The sequence below is a fragment of the Solea solea genome, chromosome 18, assembly GCF_958295425.1.
Source record: "Solea solea chromosome 18, fSolSol10.1, whole genome shotgun sequence".
In the NCBI taxonomy this organism is placed as follows: Eukaryota; Metazoa; Chordata; class Actinopteri; order Pleuronectiformes; family Soleidae; genus Solea; species Solea solea.
In genome coordinates, this window is record NC_081151.1 from 11,481,027 (window position 1) to 11,505,899 (window position 24,873).

The following is a 24,873-nucleotide window of genomic DNA, read 5'->3' on the forward strand; positions in this document are numbered from 1 at the left end:
CATGCAAGTACATTTCATTAGTTAATGTTGTTACTTTAATGCACACAGACTAATTAACTCTTACATTTGGTGTGGCATATTGTGTTTACACCTTTGTTGAGTTTTATTTTGTTATTTGCAAAGCTGTGCTAGGCATAAAAGGAAAACCTGTTGAGTGTTCAGAGTGTTTTAGTAAAAGTGCCTGTGACATTGCACATATGGCTTTGAGTTAAAATTGAACAGCACATTTTGTATAAAATACCAATATGTATTGTAAATCCCCATTTATACAGGGATATTCATTTTGGGCTAAATTCAGTGCATTGTGTCCACTTTTTTGCTTTTGTTATTACAATTGATCCAAAAAAATGACTCAGGATGAATGTCCCTCCCAAGGCTGGATTGAGTCTGTTTCTATTAAAAGATGCTTTTGTATATCCAGATCCAGATATCCACAAATCCAATTTGATCACTTGCAATGATCAGTGCACCTGAAAAATGCCAGAAATAGTCAAAAAGTCCCTCCAGCAGTGCTAGTCGTCATACAGTGGTAGTATCAGCTCTGTCTCATTGTGCCTCATTCCATCCCTCTTACAACAAGAGAGGCAGAAAGCAAAAAAGAGATGTTGGAGCAGGTGAAGAGTGCCTCTGAAGGTTTGTTATTCCTCATACACTTTAACCCCCGTCTCGATACATCTTCTCACACAGCATAGTGATATAAGCACAAGCAAAGGGGAAAAGTTTGGGTGAGGAAAAAATCACTTCTTTATTCACCATAGCAGTAACTTGGCTATCTCACTGATGCAGTTAACATTTTTTTTTTTCTTCCTTTTTTATATAAAAAAGGAGGGGGATACACTGTAATGCCCCATGTTAGCCTCCCAGGTTTTGCTTATGCATAAGTATTTCATGTCTGATCACTGGCTTCATTATACAGTACATTCAGATCTCAGTTAGGTGAGACATATTCATTAAGTAGAAAAGGTTACAAATTCAGAGCAACCCTATACTTTTCCCCAGGTTAATACCTGGGATTGCAGTTTGAATCCCTGGTCCTTCACTCTGTCTTGGGTAGAGGTGTTCAGAGTTCAGCGGCACTCACACTTCAGCTACACAAGCTGTAATTGTTTGCACTTCCAACTTTCATTAATCGATGCTTCCATCTCGACAGACTGACATGCCCACCCACATGAGCTCCACTGTCAGGATTTCACCACTCCTCTGTAGTACTACACTCTGGATATGAAAAATTCATTAGCTGCCTTGCAACCAGCAAGGTAAGCTTTAATGCAAGCTATTACCGAGAGACAGAGAGAGACAGAGAAAGAGAAATGAAGAGTGGGTGTAAAAGATGAAAAAGAGGAGCTCTAGATGATTGGAAATGTGAAGCAGACACTAATTCATAGTTAACCACCTCAACAGTTTTTTTCCCCTCTCCACTCTTGTTGAACCACATAGAGAGAGATTGCTAGGGTTGCAGATTGGAAATGACTGCCTGAGAAGCTTACAGGACCACAAGGACTTTACTTTCCCTGTTTTCGTATCAAGCAAACATAGTGGGCCTTGGGAGGAAGTGTAGGCTATAAATCACTGCAAAGTGACCAAATACACAGTTTTCCACCTAAAACTGGTCCAAAACAGAGCCCATCAAATTCAATATGCCTGTTCTTTGTGTTTGTGCTTAATTTTCTTTAATGCTTTGAATCAAGAGGGAAAGCTGTAATGTTGTTCAGTAACAATTACCATGGGCAAGCTTCACCATTAAGTAAAGGCAGGCAACCGTCAGGGGCCACAAACAGTTTTAGTATGATTTAGTATGATTTTCAGAGCAAGTTTCAACTCTGTCTGAGACTGGATAGGAATACTTGTAAACACTACCAGATTCTCTCAAACATGTGTTCACACAGTTAATATTCTCCTAAAAGACACTGGAGTCAGATAAGCAACACTATTCATCGCTAATGTATACTGCTGCTTCTTGGTGACCGTATGCAATACATAAAACTCAAAATTCAAGCTGTCATTTCTCAATTTGTCTTAACAAATATGCAAGCTTTGCAAGTAAAGAGACAACAGAAAAAGCCAGCTGCCCCTTTCTTTTGACTTTTATGAAAATAGATGTATGAAAATAAGGGTGAGGTTGCCTATGGGTCAGATTGCCTTTGAAATTCCCACTCGGAGGAGAAGAGAAAAACAAGAATTTTCTCACGTACAAACTCACATTTGTAAACATAAGGCCCAGGAAAAACACATAAATTCCCCTTTATAAGAATTTAAGTTACTGATGAAAATTATCAACAATTTTCTCCATTCACCATGATCTTATTGCTGGTGCTTTTACCATAATGTGTGATTACATACAACACAACACAAAACTATAGTATTGTAATGGAATCAAGTTCAGCCTCACAGCAAGTAAGTAAATCAAACAAACAATATTATCCAGTATCTGTAATAGCAAGAGACATGTTATTGTGAATTGGAGAAATATCAGATGTTTATGAAATTATCATGTGCATGAACAAAGACCTAAGGGGAGAATTTAATTGCAAGGATATTATGACTCTTATTAGTCATGACTCTACAACTGAAAAGTTTTCTTCAACAAGTTGGATTAGTGACTTTGCCAAGTGGGGACAATTTAGTACCAGCGGGCATAATAAGCAGCAGGGTTATTTAGTTAGTCAGATAAGTCTCAAGAGCCTGAATTTAACTTCAAAATGACAGCAGTACACACTGTTCACAATAAAAAACCATGGTTGGTATGGCAACAAGATATCAGTCAATATGCAACCAGTTGCAAGTGCCAAATGAAATATTTATTTTGGCTTCAACAGTAAACCCATTCTGATCACTTCGACTTATGATACAAGCTTATGTCATGATGCTAAAATCTGTGTCTGTACATTTCTCTTCTTTATACGCTTGTATTCTTGTTGTGGCTAAATTAAACATGAAAAACAGATAACACTGTAAAACTATGATCTCTTTTTTTTTTCTTTTTTTTTTAAATCAGATCTGGAGGAACAATTAGCTTCAGAAAAGACCAGAAGAGAAATTATAGTCACGAGAAGCACATGAGCCTGCTGTAAGCTGATTAGCCACATCATGAAAATTTGCTTCCTCTCAACCATGATAGCTAGATTAGGAAACAAAGCAGTCCAAGGGCCCCAGGACCTCACAACTGACAGTTGGAAAGTTAATTATTAACTGATCACGAATCATTTAATTAATTAACCAACAATGTCAGTGTCATTTCTTTGGACCTCAAATGTGTTGTAATTAAAACTTATATCAGTAGCTATCACACATCAACCAAAACACAAATTGTGTTTTTGTCTAAAAAATGTCTGTATGTAACTTGGGCTGCATTTACACTGCATGGTGCAAGTGACCCAATCTGGATCTTTTCTTCCCATTTGGCAAAAATCTGATTTTATCCATTAAGAAGACGAAAAGCACACATGTCCTTTCGGTGTACTGAATCATTAGAATCAGCAAATAAAAAAGATTAGTTCAGTACTTGACCAGAGCACATGACTGACAGTCACTAAATTGAAATATGGTAAAAGCATAATTCGTATGCGGAGGCAAATCTGATATTAATTAGATGTATAAATAGTTTTGTGGACACTATCCACAATCACGACTATCTTACAACTGGTGCAATGAAGGATGGGGGCTTCAGCCATATTGACTCATGGCAACGTTTCATGCCTTTTCAGCCTTTAAAGAGGCCATAGCCCGGAAGAGCCAATTAACGCTGCGTTTGGGTGTGCATCTGTGTCATTACCTCGTCTATGAAGCCCTAAAAGTCCATAACAATCAGTTCAGCCACTGCTGAGAGCGCAGGGTTTTATTGTTTTTCCTGAGCTCTACAAAGCGGCAAGGCACTTCCGTTGACTAATTACGTCACTGGCGAATCTCACCACTCCTGTAGCAGCGTCTCCTAGTTTGGACACAAGAGTCCGTGCACATCCTGTGACATACTTTCAACCGTAGAAGAACTACTCGCGTTGTAGCTGCTGAGCGTATTGATTGAGAACATGTTGAAAAAAAGGTTTGTTCTGGGTTGTGATAAACAATACCAGACACTCCACAAGCTCCCCGCCAATGAGCAAAGAAAAGCTCAGTGGATATCTTTCATATTTGATGGGAATATCCCTGCTACATTTCCCAAATACCTCCATGTATGCGTCAACCACTTCACGGAGGATTGTTACACAAACTTCGGGCAATATAAAGCAGGACACAGCACCAAACTTCACCAAAAGGAAGGAGCAGTGCCAATAATACGTATATTACAATATTTACAAACTGTCTTTGTGTGCTTGTTCTGTCGTTTAGCATTAGCGATAGTTGGCTACAGGCTAAGCTATGTGTGTTTATCATCTCGGTAACCACAACGTTATCCAAGCTACAGGCGTCCTGCAGCAGTCTTTGCGATGGAGGTGGTTTACTTGTCACAGTATCTTCTGACTCTGGGTCAGACTCCGGATCAAATGCGTAAGGGATTACGGCAAGGGGTCGTGACGACGGCATTACTCAATGTTTTGATAATTGCTAGCAGTGCATCCACCTTTCCAGAGGGGGAGCTGGGGGTCTGAGAGCTGACGTGCCAATTACATCACTTCCAGGTAACTGGTCAATCACAAGACAGTGAAAAAGCTCTCACTGGCTGGCCAATAACAAGACAGTCTGTGTTCTACAGGTGTGGTTTTGGTCTGAAACAGCGCGGGTGACGAGAGAGTCAGTGATGAGACATTTAGGAGGTTTTTGACAACTTCATGTTTGTAAGTACACCTCCATATCTCACATATAAGTGAGATAGGACCATGCTATGGCTTCTTTAAAGGTGAGGATTTCAAAAATAAAACAACTTTCACTTCCAGTTCAGTAAGCCCATCCTGCAAGTTGTCTCCCCAATTGTTAACCAGGGTAAATGTGGATTTAAAAGACAATGTAAGCAAGACAAAAAGGCAACATGATATAGGCAACATATTGGAATTAGGCATCAAGCAAACAAGAGCTAGAAGTAAGTAAGTGCTTCAAGTAAGCCAAACTATAAAGTGCTAGTCATAAGTGCGATGTACAAGTAAGTGCTTTTCCTTTTTTTTCTTTTTTTTTATTGTCGTCCTCGTTGTCTGGTGAATTGGCATTAGTCTCTGGAGTAGCATGAATATTCTTGTTAAAATATGTTATGGATCAAGGTTATCAAGTCAAGTTATTTTGTTGAGGGCATTACCATAGAAACAGTTAATCACAATTCTTTGAGTAGAATAATATTAACAAAACAGAATCATCTTGACCCTGGACAACAGTCGGTGGAAACAAATATCATCAAAAATGTACCTTAAAACTAACAGAAAACTTGAAACATTTCAATGTTTAAAATCTTCAGGCAGTTAAGTGGTTTAAAAGTGACACAATGTGGGATTTCAAGATTCAAATAATGTCTCCAAGATTATTTTGATGGTACACCATTTTAAAACCATGCTGAAAAATAAATAATTTGTATAAAATAAATTGTATAAAATGCTATAACATAGGCTACCGTACCTGGTCTGAAGATATGGTTGTTTGCATATCAGAAGTCCTGCTTCAGAGTTCACCAGTATTGTTGGCTTGTCAACAAATGAACATGTTACCACAACATATAATTTACAGTACCATTTACCTACTGTGGGGGAACACGAGAGCCAATCTGACAGTGTGACTTTAAAATGGCTTCAGGTTGTAGCTTTGAACTTATTTAAGTGTACTCAGTCTGTGGTGAGCCAAATACAGGATATTGGTCAAAAAGATAGGAATGAATTGTCAAAAAAAGGTTCAATAGGCTTCAGGTTGCAGTAAGAAGGGGGAAAAAAAGAGAATATAATCAGTGGTTGCTTGTCAATAGGGGTGCTATGGCACTGTTCAACCTTTCACACCTGAAGTGTATCAAGAATTTCCCCTCAGGGATCAATAAAGTGATCTGATAATCAGAAACCTTCATTGACTTCAAAATGACTAATGCAAATATCATACAGTTCTGAGTAAAATGTACAGTCTGTAATAACAATGTAGATGTAAAATGTTCTACACTATTTTTGCTAAGAGTTGACATACTTCTTTGGTCATAGTCTATTACATGTGCAGTTCACTCTCAATACAAAAGATAGATGGTCACAGGCACTGATTTTCTGTGCCTCAAACAACGTTTTAAGTCATATGACCCACAGACATAAAGTGAGAGAGTCTCGTATGAGCACTGCTTGGAGAAAGCGAAAGGGAGGAAGAAAAGCAGCGACAAACAGAACAATCATAGGGAAATAAAACTGTAAAAGCTACTAGTGAAAGAGGTCAGAGCAGTTGGACATCAATCATCTGCTGTTTCCATCTCTTAAATGTGAGTGTTTGCTGTTTCTCTTATCATGTGTCAGTCATTCCCTAAGACTGGGTCTGGACGAACACATGGTTCACCAAATAAATTAACTGAATTTTTACAGCCTTTTTTTTTTTACATAAAATTGGTTAAAAACATTTGTTTTAACACAAATGTGTTAAATATATTAGATGTTACAAAAAATCCCATGAATGATACGTAGTTACAGAGCATCTGAAAACTGACTTATAAGCTTATGATTTTTGAGGGAATTTTGAGTTGGTTTAAGAGCAGTTATGTATGGTGGCCCTGAGAGGTCAGGGTGTATCACTTTCAAGTGTCCCCTGGAAACACTTGCGTCGTGATTTTTGTTAATATGTGTTGTGAAATTTTTAGCACAATTTTCTTAATGTGTTGTGCTGTGGGATTGGCAGCGCATTTCTCTTAATGTGTTGTGTTGTGATGTTTGCGGCGCGTTTGTCTTAATGTGTTGTGTTGTTTGTCTTAATGTGTTGTGCTGTGATGCTTGCAACATGTTTTTCTTAATGTGTTGTATATTTGCAGCACCTGACCTCTCAGGGCCACTGTAGTTATGACCCTGAACTAAGTGTTCCTAGTCACAGGTAAATTTGAACAGAAATAAATTAACTAGTTTGTGGACTTAAGACATTCTTGTTAAATTTTAAGCACAGATGCTTATGTTATGTGATGCTGACAAAGTAAATATAATAACTTAAGCTACCGTTTCAACATCAGTAATGTAAAGCAGTCAGTTATATACAAGGAAAGCAACACATCAGGGAAACATACCTTGTTTCTTGCTTGTATCTGTCTCGTGTTATTTGGTGACACAGTGGGTGAACTTGCATCAGTTGAAATGTTATCCACCACTACGGAAAAGCAGAACATGCTGTAAACACAATGTTGACATATTATCAGGTAATTACAGTTCCTTAATCACAGGTTTAGTCATGCTGCCTCAGCTGTTTGGTGCTGGTCAGGAAGTAGAAACACAGCCCTACTTTGCATATTGGGCTTGGATTTCACTTCTCTGAGCTGAAGGTATAAAATGGTGCTATAAGGCAATTCAATTGACCAAATGCACTTTGAATGAGGTTCCATGGCATTGCCATGGAGCATTAGACTACACCCACATGCACATCAAAGCTTGATCTACAGACTGAGTGGAGTTTATGAACAGAAATGAATGTGCAGGTAATCTATGTTACTGACTGTCTTATTCTCAATGTTGTGGCACACTGGCCAGGAGGCACCAGTGACTCCTTTATTATACACAACAGCACAGTGGGAATGGATCTGTAAGGGACAGGTGGCTTGCCAGTGAGCACCTCCCATTTTTTATATTATATGAAGTGTAAATCCTCTATTCTGACTACAATGCGTTATCTAAAACCTGGATGATGACACCCTTTACCAACATCATATGTCCACACATGCTCCAAAATAGAGATCCCATTTGGGCGGCTAAAAGGCCATTGGGAGTACTTGGACACAACTGACTACAAGCTCCTTAGAGGGCTGCATTTTTCTTTAAAGGAGTTTCTCAATTCTTTAATGTAGCACGACATAGACACATACTTAATCATGCACTGCATGTATTTATTTTTGTTTGTTTTTACATTGTATTTATGTTTGTGTCACGATCTTATCTTCACTGCATGTCTTTGACCATTTTTTTTTTTTATTTTTTTTTTTAAACTTAGTTATTGCAGTCCAGTCTCTTTAAAAAGACAGTCACTCGGAGGACATGCTATAGAAAAACTCAGGCATAATTATTTCAGCTTCTGCAGTTTCTTTGGTTTGTATTATGAGTTTTTACAAAACTCAACTCTCTCACTTCAGTACACCACTGTCTTCATGACACACCAAACAGATGTTCTACATAGAGATATAGAGGCTTGGCAGTATGCTAAATGCAGGTAGCAGTCACACACTTGTCAACTTCAACTTTCTAATCCACAAACATACATAAGGTGAATATACAATGAATGATCAAACCTTACATTGAATTGTCAGTCTTTTTGTTTTTCTACATTCATTCTCATTCTACACTGTACTACTTAATTTTAGGCAAAAAACATGGCTGTAATGTCCAGTATTGACCATCAAAGCAGTGACCAACAACTAAACAAAACAAAAAGAGATCAATCACCCTGATCTAATCACAAATAAAATGAAAAAGCACTGAGAGTAAAATAGGTGATAGAGATTTGCTGATGAGCTATAATGTCATCCGCACCCACAGCTAAATTTAAATAATCCACTTGCCATCCACCCGATGTTTTTTTCAACAATTTATACCCGCACCAGCCAGCCACCCGATCATCATTAATTGTAGTAGCAGTTTGCTAAACATGTTATGTAACACAGCAGCTGTGCAGATCCTCTAGGTCAACTAATCTCTGCCTCATTTCAGAACTAGTCAATATGTCAAACTATGTATTATTTATTTCTTTATGTATTTCAACTGCAAACTCAGAGAGTTGCTAAATCATTAGCCTCACAGTCAACACTTATACACAAAGCTGTGTCATTCACACATTATTCAAGCACAAAATCAGTCACTCTAAATTGACCATAAGTGTAAATGTGAGAGTAAATGGTTGTTTGGCAAACTGTTTACTCAGTTTGCATTGGGCCAACTTGTTGCTACTTTTGTGGTGGCGGGTCCCATATTATTAATTACTATTTTGTGCACATGTTATACCTATTTCGTGGACATGAATTAGTATTTTGGGTGCATGTTATACCTATTCTAAGGCCACAAAATACCAAATTGTAGTTTTTTTGCCCCATGCCATGCCTGGGGATCCGTAGAGAACAATACTATAAACAATAATGTTTTGAAACAATTCTTCTTTAATGTCACAATTAATGAAGGAAAAGGAAAAAGTTAAATGAATTAATGAATGAAGTTCTGTAATGATATTATCATGTACTTGTATCAGTACCCACAAAAAAAAAAAATTGTATTCATACTAGGTCTGAAAGAAAGCATTACTGCATCTGTATACAAGACCGACTTACAGTGCAGGAACTTCAGCACCGGACAGCACCCAAGAAACCTCATATCCTGCAAGACGGTCTTACAGTGCAGAAACTTCAGCACTGGACAGCACCACAGAGGTCACATCTGAGCACCTGCTTTAGAAATGGGCTACTAGTCACAGCAAAGTTTTAAAACTTGTAAAATATACTGTATATATTACAAAACAATCTTTGGACAAATACGACCCACAACAAGGTTTCAAACTATAGCCAGGAAACAATGTTGCAAAATGTAATGATTAGTTTTTACCCAAGGGATTAGCAAAATGCTTAATTTTGCTAATCACAAGACTGAAAATTCCACGTGACAAAAAGCAACAAGAATATAATACAACACTACATCATGAAATCGTCTTACCAATGCAAACAGTGTAGACATCTATTTCTGTCTGAGCCTTTTTCAATTTTAAGGAACATCCAGCTTTGGAACACTTTGATCTTTTTTCCCAGCCCCAACCAACACTGATATAGAAATCAGCAATTGAGACCTGGAAGAAACTGTTCGCAGTGAGATCACATTTATCAAATGTCTGCCATCTGTGTCAGTGTGAATGGAAGACATGATGTAGAGATTTGGGACTGTCTCTCCTCTTTGGGTTGACTCTGGACACCACTGCTGTGCAGGTGCTGCTTCCTATAGAAGGCAGTTGATTTGTATCCTGCCTGTGATTCTATGACTTAAATCCCATCTCCAGTTTTGTCCCTTCTCCTGGCACTTAACAGGCATAGTCCCAACTGTCTTACCTGATACATAATGGGACATTTGGTCTTTTTGTTTGAATGTAAATGTAAAAGTGGTGCGATCATCACTGACCATGTTGTCATTGCAGGTCTGTTCATTTGTTTTGTGGTGGAGGCTTTTATGCTTTCTTAATGAACAGGTTGTTTTCTTTTAACTTGCCAAGCTCCTCTGAGACTCGCTTGTGACCGAAAGCTAAATAACTACTTGGACAAAATGCTCACAGCTACACAGCAAAAGGTACCAGCAAGAGAAGCAAGGAGTTGATTACTAAATCAGAGTTAATGACACTGCTGCCGACTGCACCTTCATTTCAAATGCACATTGTGCTCCTTGCTCTTTTTAATTACATAGCTACCATACATGCTTGCTGCATGATTATACTGCTTACATTGGCAAGTCAGCCTACTTTAAAATGTATAAAGCCTTTTTTTACACCAATTTCTTTAGTTAAGTGTGGTGGATATTATAAATTCTGTCCAATGTGTCATTAACAATGTAAAAAACAGGTTGTGGCATCTTGCTATTAGAGGGCATTTAAGTTGGCATCTATTTTTAGAAATAAGTGGGCAAGCTATGCCTACTTTGCTTGCCCTGATGGCAAGCCACTTGCATATAATTAAGTGTTTCCATAAATACCCTGTTCGGTTTTTAAAATGCATAGACACTCACCACTTGAATTGCTTGTTAGTGAAAATATTTAATCAGCCAATCACATGGCAGCAACTGGGTGCATTTAGACACTCAGACAAGCTGAAGTTCAAAGTGAGCATCAGAATGAGGGTGGAAGGTGATTTAAGTGACTTTGAACATGGCATGGTTGTTGGGGTTAAGCAGACAGGTCTGTTTTCACAAAGACTACTGATCAAATGCAATCTGGTATTTATAGAGAAGAGTACAATATTACATGACATATTGTACTGTATTTTGAAGCAATGTATTGACATAGCCATATTCTCAACAGCGGTTTTGTGTTTTATATTTAAGACTGACACTCGTGCTTCCACTCCTTTCCCCAGACAAACAAAACTGCTTTAACAAAGGATGGTCGTTTGAAGCTAAATGAGTTATCACGTGGTGACAGAGACACAAAATAATGACAGGCCTGATTAATGCTAAAAAAAATACTTTGGAAGCCAACGCTCCATTTAAAAACACCCTCAAAACAGTATGAGACTGTTATAATGAAAAAATGTATGATGGATTTAAATTAATGCAACAGAATCAGAGTAAGATGTCTCCAAGTGTGATGATGCAATCTAAACCCAGTGAGAACTACTACATTTCATACGAGGCCCTGACTGCTGATAACTTCCACAAACACCGTCTTCTTGTGTCTTGAAAAAAATATTTATCAACTCCAACATGTGTTGCAGCTAACAGTAGTCGCACAAAGGGAACTGAATATATGGAATTCTCACTCCGACTTTAGCCCTTTCCTCCTTGGGCCATCTGTGCAGAAGGCTTTTGCATTATTAAATCATATTGCAGATGAAAAAGCATTATCACATCACAGGTATAATCATGAATAAAGATTGGTGTTATGATGTGGGTGTGGTCTCGGTTAGCAAGCGTTTGTCCCTGTGAGCTGGGTAAATGTGTAACACTGATAGCTCACAGGAGGGAAGGCAGACTTGCAGTAAAACACAGATGGAGAATAAGATTCAACTTCAAGTGCAACAGTGACGAGAACAGCCACACTAAATCTTCCTGATGCAGTTTTTTCACTTTGACAACGGCAGCTCATGAAGCACCAAAGAAAAGATGGCACTATGGATGCAACTACATACCAATTTAGATATTAACCGTGGTTTAAAATGTCACAGTTACTGAACCGGAAAGGCTCAGCTACACTGAATGTTCCGGTTTTAGTACAGTATTTTTCTCTGAATAATAGTAGCACAGTGTGGAAAATCACAAGTTACTGCAGGTGCAATTGGCAGACTGCAGGCAGAATATAAGTCTGGTACACCAGCATAAAGTGTCCTGCAGCAACATGATCAAAGTATGGGCCACATTTCAGTACAGTCAGTGGTGGCCACAGAACTATACTGTTAAATCTTGTTGCCACCCTATATTGAATAACATCAATATGGCTACATTAGTTAAAGAATGGAACATTGAGCTGGTAAAGTAATGAATAAAAAGAAAAGCCAATATAATAGCAGCAGTTAAGAGTTGTTTGAACAACAATGCACTGCACTAAATGCTGTCAAGAACATGTAATTCCCACCAGATTAGTAATGAAATGGCAGTGCATTATAAAAGTGTTTTTTTTCCTCAGACAAATTATACCATCAAAATCTATAATCATTGCATCCCCAAAAAGGATGCGAGAGTTTACTGCATCTGCTGACTAGAACCAATGAACCTCATCAGCTCTAACCATTTGAACTGTATAGTCACATACCTCTCCCTACTTATGTCCCTATGTCTGGGGGTAATTAAAAAATCAGAAATACTGTTCTACTGTACAGTTAGGTCCACATCTATTTGGACAAAGACACACTTTGTCAAGACTGAACAAAGGAATTATTACACATTACTGGCAATTTTCAGGGGCTCCAGAATAACGGGACAAACTTAAATCATAATAAATTAAATGCTTATGTAAATACTTGTAAATTATTTATATAGCACTTTTCTAGTCTTGATGACCACTCAAAGCTGCTTTACACTACAGTTTTGCCATTCACCCACATCCATTTTCTATCGCTTATCTTTCATACCAATTCAGCACATTCATACCCCAGCACAGCCGTCAGAAACAATGTCTGAGCTACCATCACTGGAACCCATGGACATCACCAAAAGCTGATGTTCCTCCCAGGGGATGCTTTTGCCATGCCTTTACTGCCACCTTCAGTTGCTGCTTGTTTGCAGGTCTTTGTGCCTTCAGTTCAGACTTGGTCACTGAAGGACATTCCATTTCATTACCTTCAACAGCTCGTGTTGCTTTTGCAGTATGTTTCGTGTCAGAGAGGATATCCCTGTTCACCTTCAGAAGAATTCTGCGATCATCCACTTTACTTCTCTGGTTTTCAAGGTCTTTTGGTGTTTCTAAGTTCACTACTGGATTCTTACTTTTTATGTACCAAATTGTTGATTTGGCCAGTCTTAATGTTTTTGCTATGTCTCTGATAGGTTTATTTAGGTTTATTTAATTTTCTCACTCAAATGATGGCCTTCTTCACTTGCATTAACATATCCTTGGATCTCATATTGAACATTTCAGTGAAAAGCCACCAAATGCAAATTCTACACTGTGTGCTACAAGATTGGTGGGGACACAGGAACAAAAAACCCTCTACTGTTGACTACTGATTTGCCTCTCTTTTTGGTGGCATGTCACGTTGTGTCAAAAAGTCTGTAGCTGAATTTGCTCTTGTCTACTTACACCACTGTATTTTAACATTGGTGATAATGGTGTTACTTCAAGAGCTCAATATTTTCTCAGATGGAACTTGGTATAAATTTGGTACACACTACTGTGCAAAGGTCTTAGGCCGCCATTAAATTTGTTGTTTAAACAATGACCTCACAACCACATAGCCGTTTCTCAATCACCAGTAAATACAGGAAACATGCATGCAGTTTTAAAATAAGAAATGTTTCTGAAAAAAAAGCAGCTTCTTTGTGTTTAAGTGTCAAGTATTTAGTGTGACCTACCCTTATACTTGAACAGCACAACTCTGGCTCTATTAAACCTGGAGCGGACCCATAATTAATGTTACTGCTACAACCAGTTGGTCCTATCTTTAATGTCAACAACTGTCTGTTGTGAAAAAGGTCCAATACACCAGGTTTAATCATCACAAAATTTGACATGATCACAGAATCATGCCTTTAATGCACATATTTTTGCCAACTGCCATGGTGCTCATTTCCATCCAGTACATGTAATTTTCTTTCTGCTCTCACCAAGCTCTAATCCTGTGATGACAAGAAGACAGAACAAGTGTTTGGTAAATATTTTCCTGTTGCAGTGTCAGGGAGCTAACTATCAGTGTCACATCAGGAATCTCACTCTTGCTAATCCTCTTGGTGGTAAACATTTTCACAGAAATTGCATACTAAACATCCAAGTGGTTCTCAGCATGTTTAGTGTGTGCGTGTGTTAAGTCATCACCTACGACTGGCAAGACCAGGCTCTTCATACATATGATATAAAACCTGATTTATACAGTATTTAAGTTTGGTTAGTGACAGAAATTACATATTTGTATACTGTAAGTGTTGATTTGTCTGCGTGCAACCATCTCGCTTTACAATCGCAATGTTGCTGTTATTTTGTCCGTCTCAACATAAAACAAATCACATCCTGTATCCAGCATATTGCTGTCACCCGGCAACACAATCTAAACATCGCTATGCTGAAAGAGAGCGTCATGTGGAGCTGATAGGCTTAATCAGAATTGTGTGAACCCATTTGACAGCGGTTGGAATCTAAGATTTGCTTTAATTTAAAAACAAATATGCGCTACAGTTTTAACACCATTAAAATAAAATAAAAAAACTTGATATCCAACCCCAAGTAGCTGTAGTAGTTTTGGGACTGAAAAGTAAAATACAGTGTGATCAGGTGGATGGATTTCACATATCTAATTATCAACACAGCTATGCCAGTGGTACATTTCCTCATCTTTTGCATTCTATAATTGCATCCTGTGTTGCCTCTGAACGTCATTTATTTGTTTTTGCCCCCGTCTCCATATTACCATGGGAGACGTGACCGTAAAATTTTGCAGTTTCATCGTGTCAATTAGTTCCTTAATTATTTTCCAATTACAGCCACAGTGTTGTTGGAGAACAATCAAGGCAATTATAGTGGAATATTAACATGGCGTTCAGAAAAAGTTGAGTCCTTTTATAAAACAAGTTACTTTAAGAAGGGAGGAGTAAAAGAAGCACAAAATCCATTTATGCATCTTCCGGAGATGTCATGATTTGAATTGAAATAATCCTCTCCTATATATGACACCAACCTGTCACTCATGGCAGGATACGACACATTTTCCACACTGTTCTGTACTTGACATAAGACAAGTCTATCATGCAGCAATTGAGGAGAGCTTCATGGCTCGCATTAGTCCTCTGTCCTGTCAGTGTCTCCTCAGTGCTGTTTGGTCTGATTCTGCTTCTCTTTAATCAAGCCTCTGCTTTCAGCTGCCACTCTCTCAAAGGCAAAAGTGGGGAACTAAGTTGGACCAATCATGGCAGATAATGTGCTTAAATCAGCCAGTGGGTGTGAAAGCCGACCACTTGGGTTTCAGCTCCTCACTTCAAAGCCTCTAAATCTACACAACTCTGCTCATTAGTCCAAAAGTATATACTACAAATGCTGCTTTCTGCAGTCAATGACTAGCACAATTAACTTCTTAAAGCCTTTTTCTGCCATAGGGCAGTCTGATACTTGTGTGTTGTTGGTGCAAAAGAAAAAGAAGCAAAACTAAATATTTGAATAAAAAGCATCACTGAATCATCAGTCTTAAAATAGATAATCAAAGCCCCTTTACAAAAAAGGTGTTTTTACATGTCATTTAGCAGACACTTTTATCCAAAGCATTTTGCAAGGGATTGAGTACAACCTGGCTCGGGTGAACTTGTGACCATGATGTCTTCTGCACACAGGGTACCGGTCTTAGCCACTGGGCTACCCCCACCCCTTGTTTGTGTCACATCTTCTTTTTTTTTCTTCAATTAATGCACATCATTAATAAATCATGTATTTGAAGCAGTTTTCTTAGATATTTTATTCAACTTCCTCCTTTTCTTTCCTTGTTAAAAAGGAAGGAGCCTCTAATGTCAAGACATAGCAAAAAGGCTTGTGTTTACAGTGGCTAAGTTGTTTAAAATAGGTTAATTTTGATGAACTTACAGAGCTATTCTTTAAATCTTCCATTTCCTTTACAGAGCTTCAGTGAGAATTTCAGCTCATCATTAGGGGGGTTTTACACTGGATCTGTGTGTGACGCATCAAAGCTGTGGCTCTCTATTCTCATGGGTACATGTTAACTCATGAGACCGTTCACACTGGCTGCGTGAGACTCCCTCGAGTGAGCCGCTCAGCTCTTTCTGGGAATACACCCCTCACTTATTTTTCACACGAGCCATGTTTTTCTCACTGTGAAAATAATCTTTTTTTCACAGTTTAAATGTCTGACACACACACACACACACACACACACACACACACACACAGTTTATAACAAACAGAATATGCCCTGTTACTGTTTTAAAGTAAAAGCATTCTATTAATTTCCCCGACTGCATTATTGTTTTTCAACACTGTGAAATATGTGCAGCACAAACAGAAGCAAGGCTTCATACTGATGAGTCCTGGTATTTAACGGAGTACAGAGGAGTATTTTAAAGTATGTTTTATAATTGGCGATTCAGAGGTGAACTTTGTAAAACTTAACAGAAGCTGCACAGAAGCTCCACGAGAGGAGCAGGAGACATGTACCTTGTGTAAACTACAGAGTTGCATGAGATGCCGCAGAGCAGCGTAGTGTTTGGTGGCTTTACTCAGTGAAACCCACTGGCCCTATTAACTTGAAAGATGAAATGACCCGTTTTCTTCCCATTGTTTCTAGTTTCACCTCAAAATACAATTAATTATCTAACATTTCAGTTTAGATGAGTCCTTGATGCACAGACATGAGGTAATCTCATCTACAACAAGAAAATTCCTGATAGCACAAAACAGACCAAAAAAAATAGACATGCAGCATTATCTATGCATAAAGTAATAAAGCCACTACAGGTCAGCCCGCTATTCACCGTGTCTATTGCTGCATTTAAGTGAAACTCGTGAACTTGCAATTATGACATCCTGAACTCAAAGTGTTCATTAAATGTAAGTGAACGGGTCATAAATAAGACATGAGCTTTATCTCCTGAACACAGTAAACAAACCTCTTTGAATGCAGCACATTCATATACAGGATTCAGGGGTTCAGACGTTACTCCTATACAATGGACAGACGCGACATCAGTACTGTATGATATATTTGGGGCAATGGTAGCTCAGCAGCAGAGTGAGTTGTCTTTCGACTGAAAGGTTGTGGGTTAAATTCCCAGCTCCACTCGTGTGTCCAAGACATTTTTGAATGGGTATGAAAGATGCATGACAGAAAAACATGCTGCACATATGCACTGTATGTGAATGGCAAAACTGCAGTGTAAAGCTGCTGATCATCAAGACAAGAAAAGTGTTATATAAATACAGACCATTTGCAAAGGGAATAGTCATTTCCTGATATCTTGTAAAGCTGAATGCCATTTATTGCACCCTTAAAGCTGCTGTAATGACTACTGCAACTGTAGCCTTCATATGCACTTCTAATTCCATTACAGGATTCTCATGGCATATTTCTTAACATCAGATTCACACAGTAAGAGATGGGGGGAGTGCACTGAAATGCATTTCTCTTAACTAACAAATGAGCAATATGACTGACAACAGTGCAGATGAGCCTGCATAATTTTTTGTACAGCTTTACTGCCTCATCCTCAAACAACTAAGGCTCTAGTAATAAGAAAAAAACAATACAGGGAAGCTTATTGCATGCACTTGGAACATTTCTGAATTAATGAGGTACTTGAGAAGCCCCAGTTTTCTTGTTGAGAGCGTTCGACTGGAAGCAAATACATCGCAGTTCAGTTTAATCCATTTATACTTTGCTTTGGGCTTGAGACACTGAAGATACTCCTGTCTTTATATAATTTGGATGGTATAGTTATTAGTTTGTCGACTGTCAAAAGCACATCTGGATCTGCTACATATTGAGTTGTTCTGCAAGACAAGTTGGACTTAACAAGTTCTTACTCACCCTTCAAAGTTTGGAAATGGGTTCGCTTTTCAAGTCCTGAGATCTGACAGCTGCATCTAAGTAAATGAGCAAAAATAACTTTATCTAAGTAACACTTTAGACCTTTTATTCAGCAGACATGTTGACAGCAGGACAGGCACAGGTGTTACTCATAACATTAATGAAGGGTCTGTTTAACGCAGTGGTCAGGACAGTAGTGTGAACCCTGGAAGCTAAATGGAACGCGGCTGTCAGTAATTTAATTAAGTTTACACCTGCTTTACCTGATGTGGCCTGACATAACGAAAAAGGCCCACAAATATTTCTAGTATAATATCCATTTTCTTTATATCAATATGATGTTAATGCATTCCCAAAAATACACTGAGATATGACGCACTTAACAGTTTAGAATATTTTACCTCAGACATGTAATATTATGTCCTTTTTTGCAAGTGTTTACTAGTTTCCTCGGCTTTCTCTTTATTACGAAACTTATCTGGTTTGAAATGTTTTACAAAGACAGCGTTTTTAGCTTTATTACAAAACACGCTATCAAGATATAACAATACACAAAACACTTACGATACTCTTTACGCTTGTCTAAAATGATTTAGAAGTGGTTTAAAGTGTCCATACTTGCGCAGAAGCTCCCTCACACAGCCACTTCCTCCTCGTCCGCCAGTCCCGCTCGTTACTGTGGCGTGACGTAATTAGTCTAATTACAGCCAGCTGGACACGGTTCCCGAAACGCAGCGCATAGTCTCGCGGTCACAAATAAACGCTGAGAAACACGCCCCTTAAGATTTTAAATAACAAACAACACTTAGACACATTTTAATGTACAATAAAACAACGCTGAATGTCTGTGTTTTTTAGAAGGCGTAATCATGTCTTGGTCAAAATACAGGGGCCACGGTCACGCTTAGTAACAGTGAATAAAACGATATTGAATTGAGTCTGATAAAGCCGGAATTATTATATGATCTCTAAAGATATTCTCTTAAATTGTAAAAACGGCAGCAGCAGCCATTAACATTTCTGCTGATATGAGTACTGGGTTTGTTAAAAATGAACATTTGCTACAGTGATGCTTGTTGTTTTATTTTTCATTTTTGCATACTGATTATGACACTTGTACAAAATATGCAGCAACCCTCAATTAAAGGCATAACAAACGTGATTGGAGGTCACTGAGGCATTTTTGAACTTTCTTTTTTGACCAATTACTTTTTTATTTTCTAATATGTCCTTCCCTCTACCCACCCCTCCCCCCCGAATAGTGACAACCCACCCACCCTCAATGTAGGCATTTTTAAACATGTGCATGTTCTCATTTCATTTCATTATATGTGCAGTCCTCCAAATTTAGTGGTGGATCTTTTTAAGGGAAAAGCACAACTTGCCTAACATGTATGTGCAGATACATTGGGCCGGCCCAAGCCATTGTGGGACCCTAAGCTGAATTGGACTGGGGGGGGGGGGTCTCCCCTCCCACCACCTTAGAGTAGCTGGTGCAAGTGCAAGTGTGGAAGCACAAAGAAACGGACAGATAGACACACAGAGCCACTAAAAACAATACTTCACTCAAGTGATTAATAAGGCTGATAACACAGTTTGATCCCTGTGTCCTCTATGTGTGTAAAAATGGATGCACTGATTATATGAATGCTTTATTTACTGGCAAATAATTAAATGTCTTAAATTCATGTGTCTTCAAATTCACACTGAAAAGCTAAAGTGGCAAAAAACAACAACTTTTTTTCTTCTCTCTCAAATGTTTTCTCGGGATGCATTATTGTGCAGAAGTGATTTTGGAGCTGCCAAGATTTGTGTCCCCTGCTTCTTTATTCTTAGCCAAGATTAATGTTGCATGTGTGAAAATCAAATTAACAAGCTAAAACAGACCAAAATACAACGTGGTTAACACTATTTGACCCAATACATTTTCTGTTGTGAAATACAACAGGGGATGCATTATTTGGCAAATCTGGTTTTGGAGCTGCTGAGATGTGTAATCCCTTTTTCCCCCTAAAAATTCAAGATAAATGTGTTGCAGTGGCTGGCATTATTGCCTCACAGCAAGAAGGTCACCAAGGGTTTTTCGTTTGCATTACAGAATTGTCATGACTTATAATTTATTTTTATCTCTGTCTAATGTTTATCTCATTGTGTGTCTTTATATTGTGCTCTTTGAACTCTATTTGCAGTTGTTGGAAAGTCTCCACTAAAATGACTTGGTTTTCTATTACATTATCATATACAAAAGTAAAAGCTTTATTTTAAACTGAGAAGACAAGATATGATAACTTTCATTAATCCCTAATGGGGAAATGTACAGGTACAAAAGAATTAGAGTACAATAAAAGGTATTAAAAAAAAATCTACAACTAAAAAAAGGTAGACACATTGGCTACATGCACAATAAGACTACTAAATAAGGATAGCACTTGCAAATGAAACAGAACATTGCACCAAGCAGTAATCTTATATTATTGCACAGTATAAAAACAGTAGATGGTGAATACACTGAAGAAGAGTCTCAAGTGAAAAAAAGGATATCCCCTCAGACTTGCAGAAACAAACTCAACTACCTTTTTGGGCACTAATACACACTTTAAATTGAGGATCTTTGCTATGGGCCACATTAAAATAAAACATGAAATTAGAAAAATAAATTACTACAAAAACATATCTTTCCAAGAGGCTCCTACTTGGTCAGAGGACAAAAGTACTGAGGAGTTTTAAAAAAAGATTCCCATGGTGCTTCCAGAGTTCTCTGGAAAAGGGATCTGTGCAGCAGATATTGTCCTCTACACCAATACCTGGTTGGTACTCAAACTGTAGTGTGCCCAGCTCTGCACTCACAAGGGGTCTGAGGTGGTTGATAATGATACTCTCCATGGTCTTCATCAGGTGAGCGGTCATGGTTAAAGTTCTCAAGTGGTTGGGTTCTCTGGGCTGCACAGTCATAGGAATCTGAGGATTTCCACGGGAAAAAGAGCCTTTCCTAGACTGAGGTTGATGAAATGCAGAACCACCTGACAGCTGGTCTTCTCAGTCCTTGAGCAGGTGATGTAGCCTTTCTGACCTTGTTCTTGTTGAGCTCCTTTTTCACCTGGTCAGCTGTTGCAGGAGGGAGGGATGAAGGGTAGCTACAGTTAAAGTAGATTTTTAAAAAAACAAACAAAAGAACCCATTAGAATCTGTTATTTTTGCACACACACCAATTATTGATAGTGAATTTGGGCTCTGCATGTAACCCATCCTTTTTATACACCATTACACAAAAGCCGGATTTAATGATCTAGATTGAGATCATTTGCCTGCTCCAGGTCTCCAGATTCAGGGTCCCTCTTACTATCTCCCCACTGGCCAGACATGGTTTTCAGGCCCCTCCACACCTTCTTGTGTGTTGCTCTGTTGCAGGGACTCCTTGGTAGTGCCACTGTGTCCCTGAGCAAGAGAAAAACACAAGTAAAGGGAATGGTGTTGTTAGCAGGCTAATGAAGGCAACGTCTGACACATATAAAAAGAAGTTTCCTCTCTATAGTAATAAGTTATTTATAACATTCATATTGTTCCTCAGGAGCTTTTGGTATAAACGCTTGGATTTGACACAGCTGAGTCTCTCAAACCCTTTCTGAGAAGCTCACAGGATTTCCATCACATTGGCCATTGTAGGGCATGTGAGCCATATTAATCATATTTGAATGCAAATGTGTTTTGTTTTTTAGAGGGCTCTTGTTGGGTAGTTTGGTCTGTTTTAGCCTAGTAATGGGATTTGTATGTAGCATGTAACACTTATGTTGGCAAAAAAGAAAGAAAAGAAAACAGGATGCAAATCGCCACAGCTCCAAAAGCAGCTCTGCAAAATAATGCATGCCCAGAAAAATCAAATGTGACAAGGAGCCAATTTGTAGGCTTTTGTTTTATTGTTTTCAAGCCATACTTTGTCTGCACATATCGGCAGGCATAATGCGCCATAACAGTTCTCTGTTATTTAACCATGACACACATATTTGTAGTCCTACCCCCTTGAAGGAGCAGGTATGAGGCTCATCTCTGATTGGTTGATAATAAACTCCTGCTTAAACATCAGTGGTTCAAAGACTATTAACAATACAATTTTAACACCTTTCCAAACTTTACATTCCTCGATATTACTGCAAATAATTATGACATATCAGCAAAGACAAGATATTAAAGATGTACAATATGTCAACAAAGGGTGCTATGCTACATGTAATGTGTTTGAAATGTGTAGTAACAGCAAAAGGCAGGGGTTTTAAAGCAACAATAGCCTACACAACACGGTGAAGATTACGGTTCAATTATTCACCTTTCAACATCATATACATTCAAATAAGACAATATCCTGTAACACTATATGACATTACATTCAAAAGGAAACACACTGGAAGTCTGTGGGAAAAAAAATAATTTGCCGTGGTTTATGGGATGCATAGTTCTTTCACTCTTAGAATAATTATGTACTTATTCTTTTACCTTCACCCTTTTTACAGCTTCCAATTCTTTTTTTTGCTCTAAATGTAAATGTTTTATGGGTGCAATTAATCTTGTAGTTGGTCGGCCTGGTTCCAGGCTTAAGACCCTTTTTATAAGGATTTTTTTTTTTTTTTTTAAACATCGACGGAGAAAATAAATAGGGAATTCACTTCCGGAACCAGAACTGCTTTAAAAGTGGGCAGTCACTGCCAAGCTTTATAAATGCTAATGCCTCTTGTGTCTGTCTTATGGATGTGTAAATAGGCCACTGTTTGCCAAGAGCCCGAGAGCCACAGAGAGGCCCAGACATCGAGAAAGGCAGATTTCCCTATAGGTTAATGAGTTTTTGCTAAACTGTGTGCAATTTCCAGAAATCATTGAGCCCTATTAGTCTTTTGCAAGAATTGTTAACAGTTAATAGGTTTGTCTCCCTTACTGTGTAAAGTGTATGTTGGGGTTTGATGCTTGAACTGATTCATTGATTCAGTCAGTTCAAGGAGCAAATGATGATAAAACGGTGTTTCGATACAAATTATGCTCTGCCAGATAAGAGGGGAAATTCATTCACTTCCTAAACCAAGGAAAAACCAAAGTTAGAGTTTATTATTATAGAGTTTATTTATTATAGTCAGAGTTTATTTGGACAACATAATTTCTCAAGTAGCCATATTAACTAGAAATATGGTGTAAAATCTTTATATACTATATTATTGCATATATACACTATTTTAGGAGGCACATCTGGCATGTTTTTATCATTCCATCCGTCTTAATGACCAACATAATTGCCCAACTTGTAAATAAGATATCATATCTCAGTGTGTAAGATTTGGGTGAAGTTATTTCATTTGGCAGAAGTAGAATATATAACAATAATAATAATAATAATGATAATAATACTGATGTTTTCATGTATATAATCACCTGATTGTATGAATTATTGTTTTTTCAGAACCAAAGAAAAATCCTGTGCTATTCACATCAGGAGCAGGTCTTCTCTATGGAGGCCACCATTGTTGGATCACCATGTTTTTAACTAAACATGGTTTGAATTTTGATGCTAACTGAACGCTACATATGTTCTCTTACACACTTGGAAGGGAAGTGTGAGGTGAGAGATATTCAACTGCTACATGTAACTTCACTAACAGAAGAAGAAGACAGTGTCGTGTTTAAGTAAGAAATGATCATATCCCCTTCTCTCTGTCATTTGTTGATAGATTCTCAGTGACCTCCAATAACAAGTTATGTTTAGCATAGCACCTTTGATAACATGTTGTTTCTTTATTATATGTTTGTTGGTATCTAATATTGCTTGCAAAAATACTGTTTGAAGAAATGTAATGTTTAGTCAGGCTTCACATGTTGTTTTGAATTGTCTCTCACACTCCAAAGTGCCCCTTTTTTCTCCCCTCACCTCTCCTACTATTGTTTGACTTTGTGTGTGCAGCACCAATGGGATTCCTCCTTCCCATACAGTAGTTTAAAATGTTTTAGTGTAAAAGTCATTCAAAGTGCAAACTGGGGATCATAACTTGTGTTGTGCTGCTGTAGGTAATGAATTAAAGATGAATGTGCATGTTGAGGACCTCCGGAGCTACAGAATACAACACAAGCAGTTGTGATAATCTATTACTATGACAAGTGCGCTTTGAAATACATTTTAATTAAAGACTGTACTACTTTCTTTGTTTCAAGTGATTAAATTTTGATGAAGACCAAAAAAAAAAAAAAAAAATAGCACTCCTTGCCAAAGATAGATACACTTTGGCCTGGACTATCAGCCTGAAAACCTTGTGTCAGCGATTTAGCCACATCACACCGTCTATACCACATCTCTGGGATCAGAAAATGGCTGCAGCTCAAGCACTTGTTCAGAATGTCACCCGGGGACAGAAACTGTGGGTGGAGAGAGATTCGGTCACAGCTTGGCAGGTGCTTTGATGTAAGCCAGGGCATCCGTCGATTACTGCGGCCCCACACTTTACAGTCTGGGCAGTCGTGTCCTTTTGTGCACAAACAGGCTTCTGTGACAGAGTGAGGCCGGAAATTTGGCCACAGATATATGTGATGGGATGTTCGTGGAGAGGAGAGTCCAGATGGTGAATTAACACCAAGGGCCCTGTAGCTATCAGTGTCACTATACAGTATGTGCCATCACTGTGATGATGCTCATTGGGAATAATGAGAAACTTATATATGAACAAAGGAAAATACATGATTATTATTGTTATTATCAAATGCTTGTACATTTTTTTGGACATTTAAATCTCCAGCATAAGTTTAGTTCGGGATACTAATTTGTTTGCATGCTTCGATCATAGCGTCTCCTCTCCCGTTTGTGCACCATCAACTTCTAGCTGTCATTTCCAATGCCATGAACATCAGCTGGTCTTATC

General features: G+C 38.2%; 2 long non-coding RNA genes across 2 annotated transcripts in view; both read right to left on the reverse strand.

Moving 5' to 3' along the window:
* Window positions 1-7,152: 7,152 nt before the first annotated feature.
* Window positions 7,153-18,675, reverse strand: LOC131444431 (uncharacterized). Its single transcript, XR_009233728.1, has 3 exons — window positions 18,605-18,675; window positions 17,987-18,042; window positions 7,153-7,233 (listed from the first exon to the last, which is right to left on the reverse strand). It is a non-coding gene; the product is annotated as an uncharacterized LOC131444431 (long non-coding RNA).
* A 2,542-nt stretch (window positions 18,676-21,217) lies between these two features.
* Window positions 21,218-24,873, reverse strand: part of LOC131444286 (uncharacterized) — a 41,553-nt gene continuing 37,897 nt past the window's right edge. The window contains exon 3 of the long non-coding RNA XR_009233710.1: window positions 21,218-21,421. This is a non-coding gene — a long non-coding RNA (uncharacterized LOC131444286). The remainder of the gene's footprint in view (window positions 21,422-24,873) is intronic.